Source organism: Leuciscus leuciscus, assembly GCF_965113295.1.
Source record: "Leuciscus leuciscus genome assembly, chromosome: 5".
NCBI lineage: Eukaryota > Metazoa > Chordata > Actinopteri > Cypriniformes > Leuciscidae > Leuciscus > Leuciscus leuciscus.
The window spans coordinates 51,424,258-51,445,898 of record NC_138729.1 but is presented as its reverse complement, the minus strand read 5'-3'; the positions used below and the strand labels follow the sequence as shown (position 1 = coordinate 51,445,898).

Here is a 21,641-nt window from a genome sequence, read left to right as displayed (position 1 = left end):
GCTACAACCAATGGCATTCATCCTTCGGCTACAACCAATGACATTCATCCCTCGGCTACAACCAATGACATTCATCCCTTGGTTACAACCAATGACATTCATCCCTCAGCTACAACCAATGACAGCACGCTCTCAAACCCGCAGCCAATCATTCGACCCTCATGCTCATCCAATCACAACAGCAACGACCAATCACAATGTACTCTCTCACAAATGCAGCCAATGATGCTCTTTCCAACAAATATACAAGTGCTTATTGATGGTAAATGGTTTAGTTGTCTGTTCTTTTCATTATTTATAGGAAAACAGAAGCTGATCAGCATTGATGTGTTTTTCATGTGCCGTTTAATGCCTTACTCTTGAGGACACTGCATAGTTTCTCCTGTTGATGTTATTGCTCTGTAATTCTCAAAATATCAATGAATGTGAGTGTTTTACAGTATAACGTTCTGTGCCTGGTTTACATGTCATTTCAGCTTTTGTTCTGTTGGTCTTTTCAACAAAGTGTGAATTTCCCTCAAGGAATAAATGTAAGGTTTGACTGTGACGGCTTTAGTGTTTGATGGCGCTGTGCACACATACACACATACACTGTCCCACAACTCTATTTAAAGCATCAGAGGCAAACATTGGTTTTTTGGTGAGATCTATTAGATGAACCACTATCTAGCATACAGTTGAACTATCATGAAAGGTAACTAGATTTAATTTCTATACACAGACATTACAATGAAATGTAATTGCAATTTTAAAACATAAGAAATAACAATTTGTACCCTTTCTGGTGCATCTTGTGTAGACTTTAGACAATTATTTCATTACATTTTCTTAATTTTTTTATGAATTGAGAATTAATTGTGTGTGTGTGTGTGTGTGTGTGGAGAGATATATATATTGTGTGTGCGTCTGTATATGAATGTGTCTGTGTGTGTGTGTGTGTGTCTGTGTCTCTGTCTGTGTGTCTGTATATGAATGTGTTTCTTTATGCGTGTTTGTGTCTTTATGTGAGTGTGTGTTTCTTTGTGTGTGTGTGTGTGTGTGTGTGTTTATGTGTGTGTGTGTGTGTGTGTGTGTGTGTGTGTGTGTGTGTGTGTGTGTGTGTGTGTGTGTGTGTACTTGTACAACTATCTTTGTGAGGACCAGTTTGTGTGTTTTAGACCATTGGAGTGAGGACAAAGAGAGTAAAGTGAGGACATTTTGGCCGGTCCTCACTTTCTGAGAGCCTTTAAAGGCCTGTTTGAGGGTCAAGACTTGGTTTTATGGATAAGGTTATAATGAGGCTAAGGGTCGGTTTAGGGTCAGGGGTCGGGTTAGGCACTTAGTTGTGATGGGTAAGGTTAGGGTAAGCGGCTAGAGATTGCATTGTGTCAATGAATGTCCTCATAAAGATAGATGTACAAGTGTGTGTGTGTGTGTGTGTGTGTGTGTGTCTTTCTGTGTGTTTCTTTGTGTTTCTTTGTGTGTGTGTGTAACACTAAATGACATGTATCCAGAAATGTGTCTGTGGTAACCGTATCTCACCAGGTGTCGCTAGCGAGTTCACACTTATACTCGTCTTTCTTTCCTTCACATATTATAAACGCCTTTAACTTACTCTTTTATGAATTGTTATTGTCATTACTTAATCAGCCTGTTTTTAGGTTCCCTCCGATTCTTTTTTTTAAATATGATGGAGTTATTCGTCTTGAAATGAGTCAGTATTGCAGTTGCGCCTCCCGGCCGCTGGGTGTCGCTGTCTCTAACGCGCTTCGCTGGAATCGTCCCGTTCTCGGTCGCTGTCCAGCACTGAGCGTTCAGCACTGCGCGCGGAGGACAGCTCCCGATCCTCAGAGGAACACACACACACACCAAACCACCGCAAAACCAGAGGAACACACACACCAGACCACCGCAGAATCGCATCCTCATCCACAACACCAACCGGTAAGATTATTTACCATTTACTCGCAAAAATATCGCAAGAACAACACGAGAGTGCGCGTGAGCATCACACACACACACACACACACACACACACGACGCTATAAGCGCTTAATGTGATTAAACGCGATCAACGCCGATTCTTTTGTCCTTTATGTACTCTGTTTATGTGTCTGTGCAAATCAAACACAAACTCATGACATTTAATAACATTTCCCTCTTTATCGACCGTCCGACAAAATCGCTGTTTCGGTCATAATAATACGACGTGTTTGAAATCAACGATGACGTATAGTAGTTTACGTTCTTCCTAAAAAAGTATTGATTTAAATGACATGATCTCGATATCTGGATCAAATAATGGTCCGATAAATGCGCGTTACGGTAATCATTAGAGATCTGACCCGAGCCTCAGAGAAGCAACATCCAGCACGACATTATTCTGTGTCATTTATGATTATTAACTTAATCATAACAAAATCGGGTTACACTTTATTTTTATGTGACGTAGTTACATTATAACTAGTCAAATAACTACTGCATTACATTCATTAACTACACGCACTTATAGATTTACGGTTAGGGTTTTTGGTTTAGGGTTAGTAACGTGTAATTATGCATCATTTACTGTTATTACTATAGTACGTACATGTAGTCACGTGTAACTACGTCACCTCAGAGTAAAGTGTTACCCAAAATCTATTATATATTATCACTATTATGTCCCAATTCAAGTATAGGTTCAAGTACTTATTAATTTCGCATTGTCTTGCCATACTTTGCTGTATTTATGTTGCAACATGAGTTATACTAAGTTATGTAATGCAAAATTATCTTGCAGAGCTTCTCATATTTATGCATCTTTGTTCTTATTTCTGATGCTAAATGAATGATATGGACGTGGTGTTCCTGGAATAGATGATGTGTGTGTGTGTTGAAGGCATTGATTGACAGCTCCACACACACACACACACACACACACACACACACACACACTCTCCTGAAGAGCTGTACCCCGTCTTTACTCAGGGGTCACCGCCTCAGAGAGAGACTCTTAATGCAGGGGTTAGTTATCCAGCGCTGGTTGTCAGTAATTCCCAGGGTGGCGTTTTATTCTGCATATCCGCAGTTATGTAGATTTATTTCAGCGTGTTCTGCTGAATATATTGTGCAGGAAGGATGTGTTTCTCTGTAGAAATGACATGGACGGTGCAGATCTGGTGTTTCAGGGGCTTTAGCTCGGCAAACCTAATAAGAGCTTAGCTAGCACATGATCCGGATCCAGTGAACACTGTCAAGATGCTCAAGCTTTCATCATTATGTGACCCTGGATCACGTCACCAGTCTCGAGTCGCACGGGTATATCTGTGGCAATAGCCAACAATACATTGTATGGGTCAAAATTATCCATTTTTCTTTTATGCCAAAAATCATTAGGATATTAAGTAAAGATCATGTTCCATGAAGATATTTAGTAAATTTCCTACTGTAAATATATCAAACATGTATTTGTGTGAGTGAATGCAGCACAATCGTGCACATTAATGAACAACTTTAAAGGAGATTTTCTCAATGTTTCGATTTTTTTGCATCCTCAGATTCCAGATTTACAATAGTTGTATCTCGACCAAATATTGTCCTATCCTAACAAGCCATACATCAATGGAAAGCGTATTTATTCAGCTTTCAGATTATGCATACATCTCAATTTTCATAAAATTGCTCCATGTGACTTTGGTTTTGAGGTCCAGGGTCACGTATGTTTTCTGGAATTCTGAAAATAGTGAATGGTCTAAAAATATTGCCTGAGAAATTTAAAGGTGAACTAAGTAACTTTTTTACCTCAAGCGAACATCTTCGGAGTCATTGGAATAGTTATATGACTTTTTTGGGTTGAATGGTGGTCGTCTCGCACCGCCCAAGCGCCTGTGAGCCGAAAAACCACCCTTGCAACTTTGGGCCGGCGGGTCCTCAGCGTCAGGAAGTATCGCGTGATATCAGGTCTCGCGATGTAACGAATTGCTTTACGGCAAAAAAATCTGCTAAAATTCTGTCATTATTGCGCTCGAACCCTGAATGAAGAAGACGTTTTAAAGAATGTCCCATCTGCTCTGATGTCGTTGATCTACTAGCCTCTGGTGTCTGAGAGTCGCCAATGAGTTTTTCGACAGTGTTGTCAATAGGGCTGGACCCGAATATTCGAATATTCGTTCGGTGGGTTGGTATTCGATTTGAAAATTTGACATTCAAATATTCGTTTTTTTTTTCGGAAAACGCGTGCATGCTAGAAATAGAACCGACGCCTAAAAGTGTTCCAGCAATGGGAGTGTTCTCTGGCTAGAGCGCAGAACAGCGGAGTGTGTGTGTGGACAGAAGTGCATGCCTGAGCTTGTGTTTTGGGTTGCGTTGCTTTGACATTGTGGAAAATAGAATAATAGAAACAAAATGTATTAGCCTTTTTACTCGTTATTATCAATCTAAATTAATCTCGTTTTTAATTGAACTTAATTTCGTTTTTCTTTATTTAAATTTCGTTTTTTCTTTATTTAAATTTCGTTTTTCTTTATTTAAATTTCGTTTTTTCTTTATTTAAATTTCGTTTTTCTTTATTTAAAATTCGTTTTTCTTTATTTAAATCTACCCTTTACTGTGTCAGTAATTTGTTAGTCAGAAAAATATTAGACTACCTTAAAAGTATTGCTTAAGGTAATAGACCTGTGTGTCTGTTAACAGACCTCGCGGTGTTCTGTAGTTTACTAAAAGTTTATTAATTCTCAATGTGTCGCGTCTCGCGTGTCCATCTATATTGCACCAAATGCGACACTGCACTTGTGAAGTCGATTGGATGAACGGTTCTCGAAATAATCAAAATGCAAACGGACATACAGACACATCGAGATTCCTGCCTTTATTAGAGAGAAGAATAATGTTCAGCCTCCTCTCTCCGAATATTCGATGTTCATTACTACCGAAGCTTCAAAGCTCAAAAAATGGTATTCGGACCAGCCCTAGTTGTCAAATATCTATTCCGAAGCTGTAGGGGGAGCTCTAGAGAGAAACTCGCGAGCAAAAAGCGAGAATACAGCGAAGAAATTCCCGAAACTGCATATCCCTGCTTTAAGACTGTATTGAAAAAAAAAAAAAAAGTGCAATGTTTGCGGAGTCTTTTTTCTTTTCTTTTCTTTTGGGCTGTGTGACAGTAAATACATCTGAGATCAGTTTCGTGTGTGTGTGTGTGTGTGTGTGTGTGTGTGTGTGTGTGTGTGTGTGTGTGTGTGTTTGTAAATGTTGAGAGTCTCTGAAATGTAATGAATTGTAAGTGGTGCTTCCTTGTGCAAAACTCACCAGCGGATCATCAAGAGTGTTAGTATCAGTGGACCGTCTGCTTAAAGCTGCAATATGTCATTTTTTTCACCACTAGGAGTCGCTAACCTCTTACAATAACAAAGGCGTCGGTTGATGACGCATAAGCGGAATTATGGAACTTGTCGTCATGCCGATGGATCTAATAATGTTTATGGATGAGTGAATACACTGATGTGTTTAACATGATTGTGGTGTGAAGCAGGGAGTGCTAATGAGAGACAGATCTCAGCGCCACACGCGAGTCAGTTTATTAGACGAATGAAACTTGTGAGGGAACGCAGCACTGTTCACTTGCTCTACACTATCACACTAAACTGCATTTGAGTGTTAAAGTTATAATGTTATTCTATGTGTTAGTTTGTGTGTATGAGACTAGCAGATCAACATTAGCATAACATACTGATCATATTCTAACATTTCATCATGTTGAGCTGTATAATATTGATTAGTTTAATGTACATTTGCTCGCGCGTCTCTGTCGAGTGGAAGTTAGCCGCGGACGCTAGCTCTCGGCATCTCGAAAACGCCACGCTGATATTGATCCTTGTTTTAGTTCTCCTTCTGTCCCAAAGTCTGCTTGCCATGATCCATAATGTTTGATCAACAGCGTGAGCGCGCCGCTAGACGTAACGCAGTTGTCCATGTCGGTCGCCATGGTTACTACGGCAGAACGAGCGGAAACCAGGGATAACGCGGATATTACGTAACAAGTGAATATGGACGAGCCATTATTTAAAATTGGAATGTCTCTGAAATTAAAAATCTTTGGGAACTTTTGGGATATTGTAAGTACACAACTGCAGGAAATATATCACACTGTGCAAGTGATTTCTGGATATTTGATTACAAAACTCGTACATATTGTAGCTTTAATATCTGCTAACACTTTATTTTGATGCTCCGACGTACTATAAGTGAGTGTTAGGTTAGGGAACTGGTTCCCAGAGGCATTTAACACTCATTTAACACTCGTTTCACACTCATCCATGTTGATTGCCGATCATAGATCAGAAGTGTTTGGCAGACGAGTTTCTCTTTTGTAAATTCGGGCTACAGATGTTTGCCTGATGACTGAAACCGTGTGTTTGCGCCCCCTAGAGGCCGCGTGACCTCATTAATATTCATAGATATTCATGTTTTGATCTGAAATATCTGCATTTTGACAGCTTCTGAAATGCAAACACTTATGCATACATAGAATAAATAAATTGCATGGATTGCAATAAAGTATTTACACACATAAAGCTTATTTATAAAATGAACATGTTTACATTTAGAGGCTGATTGACATTGTGCACTTCATTGTTTAGATCAGGCTAGAATACGTCATTCTGCAAGCAAACAAACTCATCTTTCTCCATTGATGTTCTTTTATTCATATTAATTGCTAATGTTTCATCATATTAGCTATATTATTATGTTTCACCTATTCTCTTAAAAATGGGCTCTTAAAGCAACTGGTGTAAAGATGAAGTCAGAAAAGTGCACACTGTGTGTCTGAAGGCCAGCGGAAACAAACGCGAGGTAGTGTGTTATATCTAAGTCCAGGTTTCTCTCTCTCTCACCCCATTTCTTTCTTTTCTCCCTCCATTTTATCAAAACTTTCTCCCCTTATTCTCTCTTCTGTCATTCCACTGAAGGGCACACAGATCCTCAGGGGGCTGGTTAACGTGTGTGTGTGTGTGTGTGTGTGTGTGTGTGTGTGTGTGTGTGTGTGTGTGTGTGTGTGTGTGTGTGTGTGTGTGTGTGTGTGTGTGTGTGTGTGTGTGTGTGTGTGTGTGTGTGTGTGTGTGTGTGTGTGTGTGTGTGTGTGTGTGTGTGTGTGTGTGTGTGTGTGTGTGTGCGTGTGTGTGTTCCTGTCCTCTAACTGCACACTGGAGTGTGTGTAATGCTAAATGGGAACGTTGACTCTCAGCAGACTCTCATTTTTCTGTCTATTTATCTGCAGAATTTCACCGCAGAGTTCGTCTATAAACACCATTACAGAACAACAGTAGAATTAGCAGAAATGCATGTGGACCTTTTGCAATTTCCGACTTCATTTCCAGGAGGTCTGAGTAAAAACCTGAGAATATTAACAATGCATTTGACCATACACACACTGCAGTCATCACAGTCATAATGTGGCGCTGAAGGGAGACGGACATGGACTAGTAGTTTGTCTTTGCATTAGTTAACATGAGCTAACATTGAAAGCATTTGGTTGCACTTTATTTACATGGTCCACTTTAGACATTCTACTAACTCTCATTAGAGTATTGGTACGCATTTATTAATCTTATGCTAATTTCAGCATTTCTTAATGCCATATTAAATCAAAAGTTGCATATGTTATTTAATGGACCTGAGCTAACATGAACCAACAATGAACAGTTGTATTTTTATTAACTAATGTTAACAAACACTAATAAATGTTGTAACAAATGTAATGCTTTAACTAACGGGAACTTATTGTAAAGTGTTTCCGAGTTTACATCTCGCAGTTCTGACTTTTTAACTCAGAATTGCGTGATATAAAGTCGCAATAGCGAGAAAAAAAGTACGAATTGCGAGTTTAGATCTCACAATTCTGACTATTTTTCTCAGAATTGGATGTTTATATCTTGCAATTCTGACTTTATAACACGCAATTGCGTGTTATAAAGTCAGAATTGCGTGATAGAAACTCGCAATTGTGATAAAAAGGTCAGATTTGCGAGTTTTATTTATTAAATAAGAATAGAATAGAATTATTTGCGAGTTTTATTTATTTATGATTTATTTCTCACAATTCTGACTTTATATCTCGCAATTCTGAGAAATGTAAACTCGCAATTGTGAGTTAAAAGTCGCAATTATTTTTTAAAATGTTTTATTCTGTGGCGGAAACAATCTTCCATGTTTCTCTGATCGCTAGATATAACCAATATATATTAAATGATGCTTATTTCTCAGCAGAAATGCAATCATAAGTGTGTGTTTCTAGTATTGAATCATCGTTAATTATGCATTAAATTCACACTGAAGTATAAATGCTTTTAATATTTGCAGAAAGTGCGTTTTTCATAATGGGAGCTGGAGCTTCGAAAAGATTAATAGCACCATAAAAGCATTATAAAATTTGTTCACATGACTAATGTCACACAATACTTTAATTTATTCATTATAATCATTATTCTCTTGACATAATTTAAATTTTTATTATATGACTTTATAAAACTTGGAATATGAGGTATAAGACACTTTTTGCAGCATTTTTTGTAGCTCGACAGCCCTAAACCTCTTTTATTATTATTATTATTATTATTATTAAATGTAAATGAGCACTCTGAGCACTCTTCTCTTGTGTTCATACGGGTTTGGAAGCACATGAGAGTATTCTAGGTTTTCTACACTGATCTCAGGGTTCAAAGAGCCTATCAGACACAATGTGCCAAATCCACTTCCAATCAGAATATAAATGGAATCTTTTGAGTCACATCAAAGACAAAGTTCATTTCTAAACTAACATCATGTGATCTGTTCTGAGTGCTTTGGGCTCAACATCATGAAATATTATTCAGTCTGCGTTTATTTCGTCTGTGGAACACAAAAGAAGATATTTTGTGTGTTTTTTGTTTTGTTTTTGCCAAAAATATATTCTTTTCTGTTTCACAGAAGAAATAAATGCATACAGGTTCGGAAGGACATGAGGATGAGCAAATTATGACACAATTTCCCTTTAAAATAAACTATTATTGGTCTAATGAAAATAGGATTATTTTTTTAATTATTTTAAAATATGCGTAAACAGTATTTATATTGTTTAATAATATTAATATTCTTAAAATAAAAGATTACTATTGTTTACATTTGTAAAAAAAAAAAAAAAAAACGATATTAATATTGTTGTAATACATTTTTATTATTATTTAATAATATTAATGATGTTATAGTAAAAAAAAAAAATATTGTGTCTTGTTGTTTGGATATGGATGTTCTTATTTAGATTTAAAGGGATTTTTAATTTCCTTTAATTGAAGTCCATTTATAATTTTTGCCATTATTTTTCATAATTTTTACCATAATTTTTCATAATTTTTACCATTATTTTTCATGACTCTTTTCTGACCCTTAAAATTAAACAGGCTTTCTTTTTTTTTTTCTTTTTTTTTTGCAACTGTAGTTAACCAAGCGTAACCATAACTCAATCATCTCTCAGAACTCTTCAGTCTGTAGGGCTGCACGATATTGAAGAAAAGTGCGATATGCGATAACTTATTAAATAATAATGCGAGATGCGATTCGATGATGCTTAAAGTGTGTGAAATAAACTTAATTATCTTTAAAATATCTTTAAAATTATATAACCTACATGTGTTTCACATTCTTCTTGTGACAGTAAAACACCCCTACAGCTTCTGAACGTGAACATCAGTGTTTTACTGTATATAAGAAGTGTTATTTTAACATCAGTGGGGTTCAGGGGTTCAGGTTATCCTACATTAGGGTTATTAAACAACAGAAACTGAATAATCAAATGTAAAAATAAAACACTGCTTAGTTTTCACTGTATGAATTAAATATATCCTGATTCTTATTAAAGCTACAGAAGTTATTCAGCCGAGAGAGTGAGTGATTTTCTCTTTGTGTTTTCTTCATGACCCGTTATTGCAAGCCGTTGCGATATTCATATCACGATATATACATTTGCGATATCTCGATAATTTCGATATATTGTGCATCCCTAATTCTGAGTGAGTCTCTCAGACCAGGGGCCGGTTTCACACAAAGATAGACTTTGACTATGGCTTAGATATAGTAGATAGTCAGACTTCAGATAGACATCTAAATCAGACCGTTGCACAAAGCACTTAAGACTCTGACTATCTTAAGTAGGACTACACTGCAATGCATTCTGGGTAAAATAAGACACTTTTCAAAACAAAAAACATGGCGGATCGAGTAAGCGCATTCAGCCGCTCAGTGCAGTTTACCCCAGCGGAACATATGTGTGTGTTGGAGGAGTATAACAGTTACAAGGACATTTTACGTGGGAAATTTAGCGGAGAATGTAGTAACAAGAAGAAATGTTTAAATTATGAGCCATTTTCCCTTTTCTTTTGGCTGTTTGTAATGTAACTGATTGTTACTGCTGGTTGCCAAGGTAACAGAGTCTTAGACCTAAGTTAGCCTGGGGTAAGGTGTCTGGGGGTAAGTTAGCCTGGGGTTAAGGTGTCTGGGGGTAAGTTAGCCTGGGGGGAAGGTGTCTGGGGGTAGGTTAGCCTGGGGGGAAGGTGTCTGGGGGTAAGTTAGCCTGGGTAAGGTGTCTGGGGGTAAGTTAGCCTGGGGTAAGGTGTCTGGGGGTAAGTTAGCCTGGGTAAGGTGTCTGGGGGTAAGTTAGCCTGGGGTAAGGTGTCTGGGGGTAAGTTAGCCTGGGTAAGGTGTCTGGGGGAAGGTGTCTGGGGGTAAGTTAGCCTGGGGGCAGAGTCCTGCACGGGTCCATTTTTGGAGACCCGCCCCCGCCCGTACCCGCAAAGTTCAGCACCAGATCCGACCCATCACCCGTGATAATATCAAAATTAAATCCGCACCCGCCCAGACCCGTTAATATTTGGCCCATTACCCGACCCGTGCCCGCGATAAACCACACAGGTGACGCGTTCATGTAACAACATGTAAGGGTGCGCTGCCATTGCCTGCCAATAACGCACCTAAAAGCTGTCACAAAGAACTTGGAAAAGTAATGATTATTAATAGGCCTATGTCAAATATATCAATGAGACGTTTCAATTGTTTATTAATAAGCAAGTGTTTTCTGTGTCAAAGATGACGATGCTGACTCGCGATCTTCGCAGTAGTGAACGCGCCAGAGAGAAATGCACATTTCATACGGATTATAAGCAGAGAACAGTCTGTTTTCTTTCGTTTTGAATTGTTTTGTTTAAAAGTACACATTTCATGCTTTCTATTTCTCAGGTCTGTGAGGCAAGTAGCTTATACGTTGAGTTTCGGTTCATTTAAGTTCATCATTTCACGCGCGGGCGCCTCCGGCCGTGTCCTGATTATATTGCCTGCCTGCTATATTTACTGCTTATTTATTAAATCCCTGAATTTGGTAGATGAAACATTGATTAAAATTAAGATACAATTAATACAAAACGAAATTCACTTTAAAGAAAGGCTGAACAAACTTAATGAAGTGGTCACAATCATGTCTGCCCACTCAATTTGTCTCACGATATTCGGGATCATCTTATCTTATTCATGCTTTTCACTTTTCATATAATCAACATAAAACAAATTATATTATTTTATTTAAACATGAATATGAAACTAAATCGTTTTTTAATGACTGGGCTACAACACATAGGCCTATTAGCCTACAGTACAGAGAAATTTAATGTCGCAACTTGGTCGGACTAAAAGGGGAGAAAAAAATTAAATTGGGTCGGTCCTAAATTGACAGGGTCGGTCGGGTTACGGCAAACAAGATTATTTTTAAGGATGGCCTGACTAAAACACATATTTGCGTATGTGTAATGCTGGTAATTTAGACATACAAATATTGCACATATTTTTCATCCGCTACCCGCCCGCAAGGAGTTCATTATCCGCCCGCGTCCCCGCCTGTGAATTTTAGGAATGTCACAATCCACCTGTTTCAGCCACTTTTATGCGGGTACCCGCGGAAGGACTCTGCCTGGGGGGAAGGTGTCTGGGGGTAAGTTAGCCTGGGGGTAAGGTGTCTGGGGGTAAGTTAGCCTGGGGGGAAGGTGTCTGGGGGTAAGTTAGCCTGGGGGGAAGGTGTCTGGGGGTAAGTTAGCCTGGGGGGAAGGTGTCTGGGGGTAAGTTAGCCTGGGGTAAGGTGTCTGGGGGTAAGTTAGCCTGGGGGGAAGGTGTCTGGGGGTAAGTTAGCCTGGGGTAAGGTGTCTGGGGGTAAGTTAGCCTGGGGTTAAGGTGTCTAATGTTTTTGGTCTAAATGAAGTCAGTCTTTATTTTTGTGAAACAGTGTAACTTGCATTAGACTAGTGTATGAGCACATTATAGACTTGTCTAACACTATAGACCGCTCTAAAATAGCTTTGTGAAACCTGCCCCTGGTTTTCTGAATCAGTTCAGTCGACTGATTCTGATTGGTTCAGGTGTTCACAGTGTCTCTGGTGCTGCGTTTCTCAAAAGCTTCATCGTTTTGCCACAATCATCTGAGCTCATGATTCTGTCGAGAAACACAGTCCTGGTCTGATGGAGAGAGCAGATGAAAGCGCATTATTGAAGGCATGAGGGAAGATGAAATGAAAGACTGTGTTTGAAGCTGCGCTGCTCATGCGTTTGTCCACAGAGACAGCTGAGGACTCGTTCTGCTCTTTCCCTCGCTGACCTTTCTATCCTCGACTGCTTCTGACTGACTTCACAGTCGCTTCTAATGTCTCTAGCATCAGCGACATCAAAACACAGCCGATTTACATTCTTAATGCGTGTTCCTGGTGTTGTTGTGCGAGGAAGCTTGTTTCCGCCACAGAGAAAAACATTTTAAAAGATCATTGCACATTTATATCTCACAATTGTGAGTTTAGAGAATCAGAATAAAGAATCTGAGTTTATAAAGTCAGAATCACGTGATTTAAGTCGCAATTGCATGTTATTAAGCCAGAATTGCGAGATATAAACATGCAATTCTGAGAATAATGTCAGAATTGAGAGTTTATTTCACACAATTGCGAGTTTAGGCTATATCTCATAATTCTGACTTTATAAATCGCAATTAGTTGCACTGACTTTATAGTCGCAATTGCTTGTTATAAAGTCAGAATTGTGAGATGTAAAGTCGCAATTACCTTTTTTATTTTTTATTCAATGGCGGAAACAAGCTTACATAGTTGTTGTTCATGATTCATCAGTGCAAAAAATATCATATTCAGTCATTCTTAAAAATAAAGGTTCCTTATTGGCATTGACAAATTTTTCAGTTAACGTTTATTTCAAGTAACAAAAATGTTTTTTCATGGTTTTAGTTTCATGTTTTTCTCTTTTTTTTCTTCCAGTTTTTAGTTCAGTATAATAACCATAATTTAAAAACTAGCCATCAATTTATTTATTCTTTGGTTTAAGTACCTGCAATTTGACTCGTGCCAGTTTGACATCTATTTATTTATTTTTTATTTTTTTATTTTTATTGAACAATATCAATTTACAAACCAGGTATAGGGAACAATAATATGCATATGAAAATATAACCAAATAATTAAGTCTCCAGTTGTATATCTATCATTTTGTGTATATTAATGTTAATTAAGGTTTCTCCAATTTATTCCCAAGCCTCTCAGCCCAATGCTGGGATGTTTCAAAATATGAACCCAGCCGTTTAAATGTTTAACTTATTGGTTATTATATTCTCCATATTTGACCCAGCATTTTGTATTATTTTTCAGTTAACGTTTATTTCAAGTAATAAAAATGTATTTTCATGCCTTTAGCTTCAGTTTTAGTGAACTATAATAACCATAATTTAAAAACTAGACATGATTCTTTTCTTGGTTTAAGTTCACTGCAATTTCACTCGTGCCAGTTTGACATCTTTCAAGTATGAATGCAATATGCATATGAAAATATAACCATGTAAACATTTGTTTATCTGTCAAAAATGTTTCTTTTAAGAATGTTCACTGAAACGTTCGATTGTGAAAACCCTCGTTCAGAAGCTTTGAGAGTGTTGATGCAGTGGCGTTCGATGGCACACTTTATCTTGGCATGTCTGAGCTCAGTTTGAGACGTTGTGGAGATCTCTATGAAACTCCAGTGGAGATGAATGTGAGATTATTACTGGGGTTTCAGTTTGTAGGAGAAACAATTGATTTTTTCCATTCTGAGTGTGTGTGTGTGTGTGTGTGTGTGTGCCGATACCTGTACATCTGCACTCTCTTCCACTGAATAATAGAGAAGCGTGTCTGTCTCAGGAGAGCGCACACACACACACACACACACACAGATCAGATGATCTGGAGTGAATCAGGTTTCCAGGTCGCACCCCTCAAACATCAAACCAGACGTCTCTGTGTCTCTAAGCTAAACAGGATTTGTGTTGGACTGTTGATTACCACAATTCATTTCCTCATTTTTTTAAACAAAACAGCAAAAATCTGGAATACAGTGAGAGATTTACAATCTTTAAACATTAAAAGTACAGCCACACGACATAAACAATTCGCCTGTTAACACTGTATTAAGGTGAAAGAAATCGCTTAACCTTTTACTCTGCATCCAATTTTATAACTCTGTCACCATGACAATGCAAAAGCAGTGCATTAACTGGAAAAACTTAAAATGACTAACAATGATGGCTCAAATAATACTCAAGTTTTGACAGCAGAATGCATGTACAGAAAGTGCTTTTATAACATGACAAGCTTTGAAAAATGTAGACACTTTCATTGTCAGTGCCTCATTATACACTTATTTATTTATTTAAATGAGCAATTACATTTTTTGTGTGGTAATCCACATCATGCCTTTCCACATCAATACTGTCCATTGAGAATTTATAACAGAATACTGACATAAAATGCATATAAATATTAGGGATGTCCCGATCCGATCCACGGCATCGGTATCGTGCCGATACTGGCCCAAAACGCTAGATCGGATAAAAAAATAAATAAAATGTATCCGATACGATACCTATTAGGGGTGGAACGGTACATGTATTCGTACTGAACGTACGTTCGGTGCATGGATTTACACAGAGAATACACGGTATAAAAATAAATAAAACTCGCGTGCACATTATTTAATGTAATACGGAACTAACGTTACTGTTAGATACGCACATATGCGGGTTCTTTAGGGACGGACACCTAATCTGTAGCCCCGCCTCATAGATATCATATATAAAGGCTAGATGTCTCGTGCGCGCTGCTGGCCAATGGAGGTCGACGTCTGCACGTGGCGGCCATCTTGCCACAGTGTGCTCGCTCACTCGTGCATGTACTTTTAAATAACCATAACTTGCTAAATTTTCTACCGATTTTCAAACGGTTTGGTTTGTTATAAACGTCAGAGATGTAGTTATGACACTGCATACATACACTGCATACATATGAATAATTATAACATACATAGCCACGTTAATAACGTTTGTAAGAAACCAAACCGTTTGTAAATCCGTCAAGATTTCAGCGAGATAAGAGGATTTGTGTGCATGCTGATCAGTGATCACTCACCTTAATTCACAGCTACACTGTGACAAGATGGCCGAACGGTGATGCCGGAAGTGACGGAGCCATAAGACATCTAGCGTTTATATATGATATCTATGCCCCGCCTTAGCTCTGAACGCGCGTCTATCGCTTCAAATGCTCGCTTTATCATTATACGCGCGCGGCGCGTCCTATTCGCTTTGGACGCGCGAATGGATTCAAACTGTTAAAGCATCGAACTAGACGCGATAGACGCGAATTTGACGCTCTATTCGCGTTTGGTGTGAATGCAGCAAAATGAACAGGCTGCGATGTCAAGATTGCAGTGCTGGAATGTGTGTGTGTGTGTGTGTGTGTGTGTGTGTGTGTGTGTGTGTGTGTGTGTGTGTGTGTGTGTGTGTGTCAGAGAGAGAGAGAGGCACGGGCGCGATCGAAAAACATACTCCGTCATTTTCATACAGGACATCATTAAAACTGCAAAAAGTGTTTAGCCTACTTATATTTGTGTAAAACACAACATTGTGCTTTTGTCAAACTGTAAACTCTTGTCAAACTGTAACTGTCACCCAACCAAAATCACACACACACACACAGACACACACACGCTGTTTAAAAGCAAAAATGATCTCATCTTTTGGACATTCATCATATTGCATTGGTTTTCATTTATTGTCCTAAAACAGAGCACTAATCTGTTTATTTTTAATTTACACATTCTACATTGATTAAAAAAGAAAATCAAATGTGTTTTTAAAAGTAGTATTATTTTATACAGAAATAAATTATTTATAATTCAGATGAGAATAAAGTTAAAGTTAATTAAAAATTTAAGGAAACAAATATATTGATCTAAAATATAGCAAATTAATTTTAAATTCATTCAGGTTACCAAACATATCTCAAGGTCTTTTGAATAAAGAGTGGCAGTCTTTCATTATCAGCTGCTGTTGTGGACTATATACTGGAGAATTATTTGTTCTCCATTTGAGTGAGATGTTTTTATGTGGCTAATTGAGCAAAGTGCTTCCATATATTTTATTATTAGTAGTATTAGTTCAAGAATAAAATCAAAATATCGGATTGATATCGGTATCGGCAAATAGCCAAAGCTGCGACATCGGTATCGTATCGGAAGTGAAAAAGTGGTATCGGGACATCCCTAATAAATATCAGTCATCACTCTATATCTGCTAATAATGTGTCTTAATATGATGCTTAAAGGGGGGGGGGTGAAACACTCAGTTTCAGTCAATCTCATGTTAATCTTGAGTACCTATAGAGTAGTATTGCATCCTTCATATCTCCAAAAAGTCTTTAGTTTTATCATATTTATAAAAGAAAGATATTTTCTTTCCGGAAAAAACCGAGCGGCTGGAGGCGTGCCGTGTGGGCGGAGCTAAAGCTGTGCTTACGTGCTGATAGCTGACAACACGCAGACATTTGAAGCAGTGTCAACCCCCCCCCCCCCCCCCCCCCCCAATTCAATGATGATTGAGAGATGAACAAATAAACATTCATCAAAAGCCTGATGATCATATTTCGTACATGTGAACGTGATTTTTCCCCCCCAAAAAATAAAATAAATTGAGCTGAAGGAGGACGTTTGTACAGTTATATTAAAAGGCTTTTACTTTTTGATCATGTTGATCATAAGGCCTCAGAAATGTGCATAATAGATAAGATACTGTAGGCTTTATAGGAGTGCAAGTGTGGTATTATGTGGGCAACGACAGTACATTGTTTTGACAGAACGCACACGGTGTGTGTGCGTGTGTGTGTGTGTGTGTGTGTGTGTGTGTGTGTGTGTGTGTGTGTGTGTGTGTGTGTGTGTGTGTGTGATGCTTTGACTGACAGCTCAAGACAGCTCTTACTGTGTTACTGAACTTCCCGTCTCCCTCTGGAAATATTTCTGCCTTTTCATAAGGCGTACACACACAGACACACTCACACACACACACACACACACACACACACACACACACACACACACACTCAACAGAATCCATGTATACATCAGTCCAGATGCTCAGGTCACGTGACCTGCTCATTATCTCTCTGGCTATAAAAGAACGGTGCCATTTATAATTTATTCTGATGCTGAATAGTTATAGAAGACAATAACATTCACAGACGTGCTTTGAGCCGCACACACACACACACACAGACAGACAGAGAAATAGAAACTCTTCATACTTTCACCAACACATTTATTTAATGGCAGTGTGTGTTTACACTGAGGTTTGTTGGCAAAGTCTGTTTTCCCACCTCAGATTTTTATCTCTGGTACAAATAGCCTCTTACTTCTGTTTAAACTTTGCATTAAAGGGGTCACGTGACCCTTTTACGAAGTCTTGATTTTGTCTTGGGGGTGTACTAGAATATGTTTTCATGTTTGATTGTTCAAAAAACACATTATTTTTCACATATTTTACATTATTACAGCTTCTCTCTCCCCAGTCTGGTTAAACGATGAAGCCCCTCCTTCTGAAATACCAAATGTTCTGTGATTGGTTAGCTGGCCCAGTGTGCTGTGATTGGTTAGCTGGCTCCTGGTCCAGTGTGCTGTGATTGGTTTGCTGGCCAGGTGTGCTGTGATTGGTTCGCTGGCCCGGTGTGCTGTGATTGGTTAGCTGGCCCCTTGCCCAGTGTGCTGTGATTGGTTCGCTGGCCCAGTGTGCTGTGATTGGTTAGCTGGCCCCTGGCCCAGTGTGCTGTGATTGGTTAGCTGGCCCAGTGTGCTGTGATTGGCCCAGTGTGCTTTGATTGACACCTCTTAGCAGATGTAAATAGCAACAATTTCAAACCAATGCAAGTCTGATTTAGACTTAATAATAATAATGTTAACAAACAAGAGGATCGTGTAGAACAGATTTCATTCAGAGACTATGCAAGCACAGCGTTCACAGGACGTTTCAGAGTGGTACGTTTTTGTAATTTTTTTAGATACAAAGTTATACACCATTTAATCATGAAATTTGTCGGAAAGCTATGGTAATTCAAACAGTAATCGACACATTTTTTGTGTATTCTGTGGACGGGGATTATTTAAATGAGGAACATTATGACTTCATAAGATCCTGAAATACGCGTTGTAGTCCAAACGAGCCGTCCGTTGTAGTTCTTGAAAAGTGGATTCTGTTAAATACAATATCTCCCTTTGGAGTGACTTTGAGCTTTGTAACCTTGCAGATCTCTTTTATGCTCAAAGAGCAACAGTACAGACTAACTAAAGTGGAAGAGGTGAAAAAGCACAATAGGACCCCATTAAAGGGGTGGTATAATGCACTTTTCACCAGATGTAAAATAAGTCTCTGATGTCCCCAGAGTGTGTGAAGTTTTAGCTCAAAATACTCCACAGATATTTTTATACAGCATGTTAAAATTGTCACTTTTTGAGGGTGAGCAAAAACGCAACGTCTTTGTGTCTGTTCCTTTAAATGCAAATGAGCTGCTGCTCCCGGCACAGGGGGCGGAGCTTCAAGAGCTCGTGTTCTTTTACCTCACACACAGACATGCACTGAAAATTTCAAAAACTTTTAGCCTTTTATGTTCAAACCGGAGTCAGACAATGATGGAGAGACTCAAGAAGAAGTGACAACATGTAGAAGCAACAGGACATTTCTGAATGGTTAGTTGATGAATTTATGTAGCTGATGTGTAGTTATCTTCTAGTCATTGATTAGCATATTCTGTCTTCATAATCTATAAATCGTGTTCAGGGGGCGGGGTTTATGTAAATTCTAGGGTTGGTGATGTCACTTACCCGGGAGGAATGTGGTGTAGTCTCTACCAGCCGTTTGTTGTAGTCCTTAAAAAGCCATTTCTTTAAAAGCAAATATCTCCCTTTGCTTTGAACTTTGAGCGTCGTAACTTTGCAGATGTTGTTTATGCTCAAACCGCAACATTACACACTAACTAAAGTTAGACAAGTGAAATCATAATCAACCACCACTTTAACAGTATCAATCACTATTTGTGTTTATTGTAAACAAAATGCTATTATTTAGTGCAAATGTGCAAAATATAGCATTTTTACTTTTATTATAAATAGCCAGTGCCTTTATCAAACAGCGCATTACTTCTGCTTACACTTTACATCTATTATTGTAAACAAAATGCTGTTTGTTGCTATTTATACCTTTTTTACACTTATTATATATGAGTCACAGCCTAATTGTAGTCTAATTTATAGCATTTACAGCCACAAATATACCAGCACAGTCTGATCTCACATGCAGAAACAGGACATATTTTGAAGGTTATCATGTGTGTTCTCGCATTACTCTCATTCCATGATTGAAGTTAATGACGCCATTCAGAGAAACCCAAGTGCCCTTCATAGAATGGATCCGGAAATTATTTCTCTTTTGAAAAATGTCAAAAAAGGACATGAAAGTCGCTTCGTTTTTACCAGAATTCTGATTTCTTGTGGCGTTCACGCGCTGCATATGAAGGCATTTACTCGATAACACGCCAAACAAACTCTTTTGATGCCGGTTATCAGGTTAAAACTCAGCTATTCTGGGGTGTTAGAAAAGCACATGCATTGAGTTTTTTAATAGTCTTTCTAGGGGATTCATGCAAACCCCAACAAAATGTTTTGACATCGCCCTGTTTATTTACCCATACATCACAGTTTTATTGAATACAGTATGTAAGCATTCACAATGCAGGGTGGAGAAAGTAAAGGACCCCTTGAATTTAGTCAAGCATTTACTGAATGAGCACTGTGCCGCTGTTCGTCCGACTGTTTTAATTATTCTTATTTCTTTTAATTATTTTAATTTCTCCTATGTCAGCAGGGCATTTAGCCCGAAACTGTAAATGCCCACTCAGAAGGTGTAAAAGAAAGTGATAATGTGAAAGTGACGTGTATTAATGTGGGTTTGAAAGTAGAACAGTATTTAAATGACGATATTAAAGTTTTCCTCTGAGAAAGAATGTGAACGCAGTGCTAAAGTGCTAAAGAAAGTGAAAAGAACGTGTGAGTAAATGAGGGAGAAAAGAAAGTTAAAGGAAAGTTGATAGATGGAAGTCGTAAGAAGATTGAAGGTTAAAAGAAGGAAAGATTTAAGGGAATCCTTTGAAGGAAAGATCTATAATAATATTCTTTTTTTTATTTTTAAAAGTACTGTATTTTATTTTATTTTTCTAAACTGTTTTAATTATTCTTATTTCTTTTTCTTATTTTAATTTCTTCTATGTAAAGCACTTTGAATTGCCATTGTGTATGAAATGTGCTATATAAATAAACTTGCCTTGCCTTGCCTTGCCTAGTCACTTGTACAGTATCGGTCAAAAGTTTGGAATATTTTATGTTTGAAAGAAGTCTCTTATTCTCACCAAAGCTTGAAAAAAAAATATTGTATCAAAGTTTCCACAAAAATATGAAGCATAAAAAAAGCATAAATATTCAAATCATCATATTATACTGATTTGTGAAGGATCATGTGACACTGAAGACTGGAGTAATGATGCTGAAAATTCAGCTTTGATCACAGGAATAAATTACACTTTACTAGATATTCACATAGAAAACAGATGATTAATGTTGGAATAATATTTCACTCATTTTGCTGTTTTTACTGTATTTTTGATCAAATAAATACAGCCTTAATGAGCATAAGAGACTTCATTTAAAATATTAATAAAATCTGAATTATTCCAGGTGTTTGACCAGCAGTGTAAAACCTCCACCAAACATTTTCTGTGGCTGCTTATGAGACTTTTGACCAAGTTTGGACCATAAATCTATTTTAGTTGATCAGTTTCTCTGGTTATGAATGATACCACAGCCCTCTTTAGGTTTTTCCTCAGCATCTCAGTTATCTAGTAATACATAATTGGCTCCGATTCAGAGGTTCACTTTCTTTATCCAGCCTGCCATGTCAATGATCACTCAGAAGTACAACTGTTCATGTGTTATTACTAGTTATTACAGATTGTGTTTGTCTATAATTGTGCAGAAATACAGATTTTTTCCACCCAAACTTATTCTAGCAGATGTATTTAGTTTGCAGCAAGATTTCCGTTCGGTCGTGAATGCAAACATTTAAATTAGAGATGATGATGAGTCATGATGGTAGACTCGTCACGTTAATGAGGTTTTTCTTTTTTATTAGCATAATTCTTAGATGCATCATCTATGTGAGGGTTTAATGGTGTTGACAGCATGCTATGGGTTGTGTAAAACAGGACACA

General features: G+C 37.9%; 3 protein-coding genes across 3 annotated transcripts in view; 2 read left to right on the top strand and 1 right to left on the bottom strand.

Annotated features, from left to right (window-relative positions):
* Positions 1 to 547, top strand: part of mlxipl (MLX interacting protein like) — a 45,712-nt gene extending 45,165 nt beyond the window's left edge. Inside the window, exon 17 of the mRNA XM_082171217.1 lies at positions 1 to 547. This exon is cut by the window's left edge and continues 952 nt beyond it. The gene's annotated coding sequence lies outside the window, so the exon portion shown is untranslated.
* Positions 1 to 21,641, bottom strand: part of rpain (RPA interacting protein) — a 159,980-nt gene that overhangs the window by 52,717 nt on the left and 85,622 nt on the right. The window lies entirely within an intron of this gene.
* Positions 1,793 to 21,641, top strand: part of srrm3 (serine/arginine repetitive matrix 3) — a 115,045-nt gene continuing 95,196 nt past the window's right edge. The window contains exon 1 of the mRNA XM_082171252.1: positions 1,793 to 1,923. The gene's annotated coding sequence lies outside the window, so the exon portion shown is untranslated. The remainder of the gene's footprint in view (positions 1,924 to 21,641) is intronic.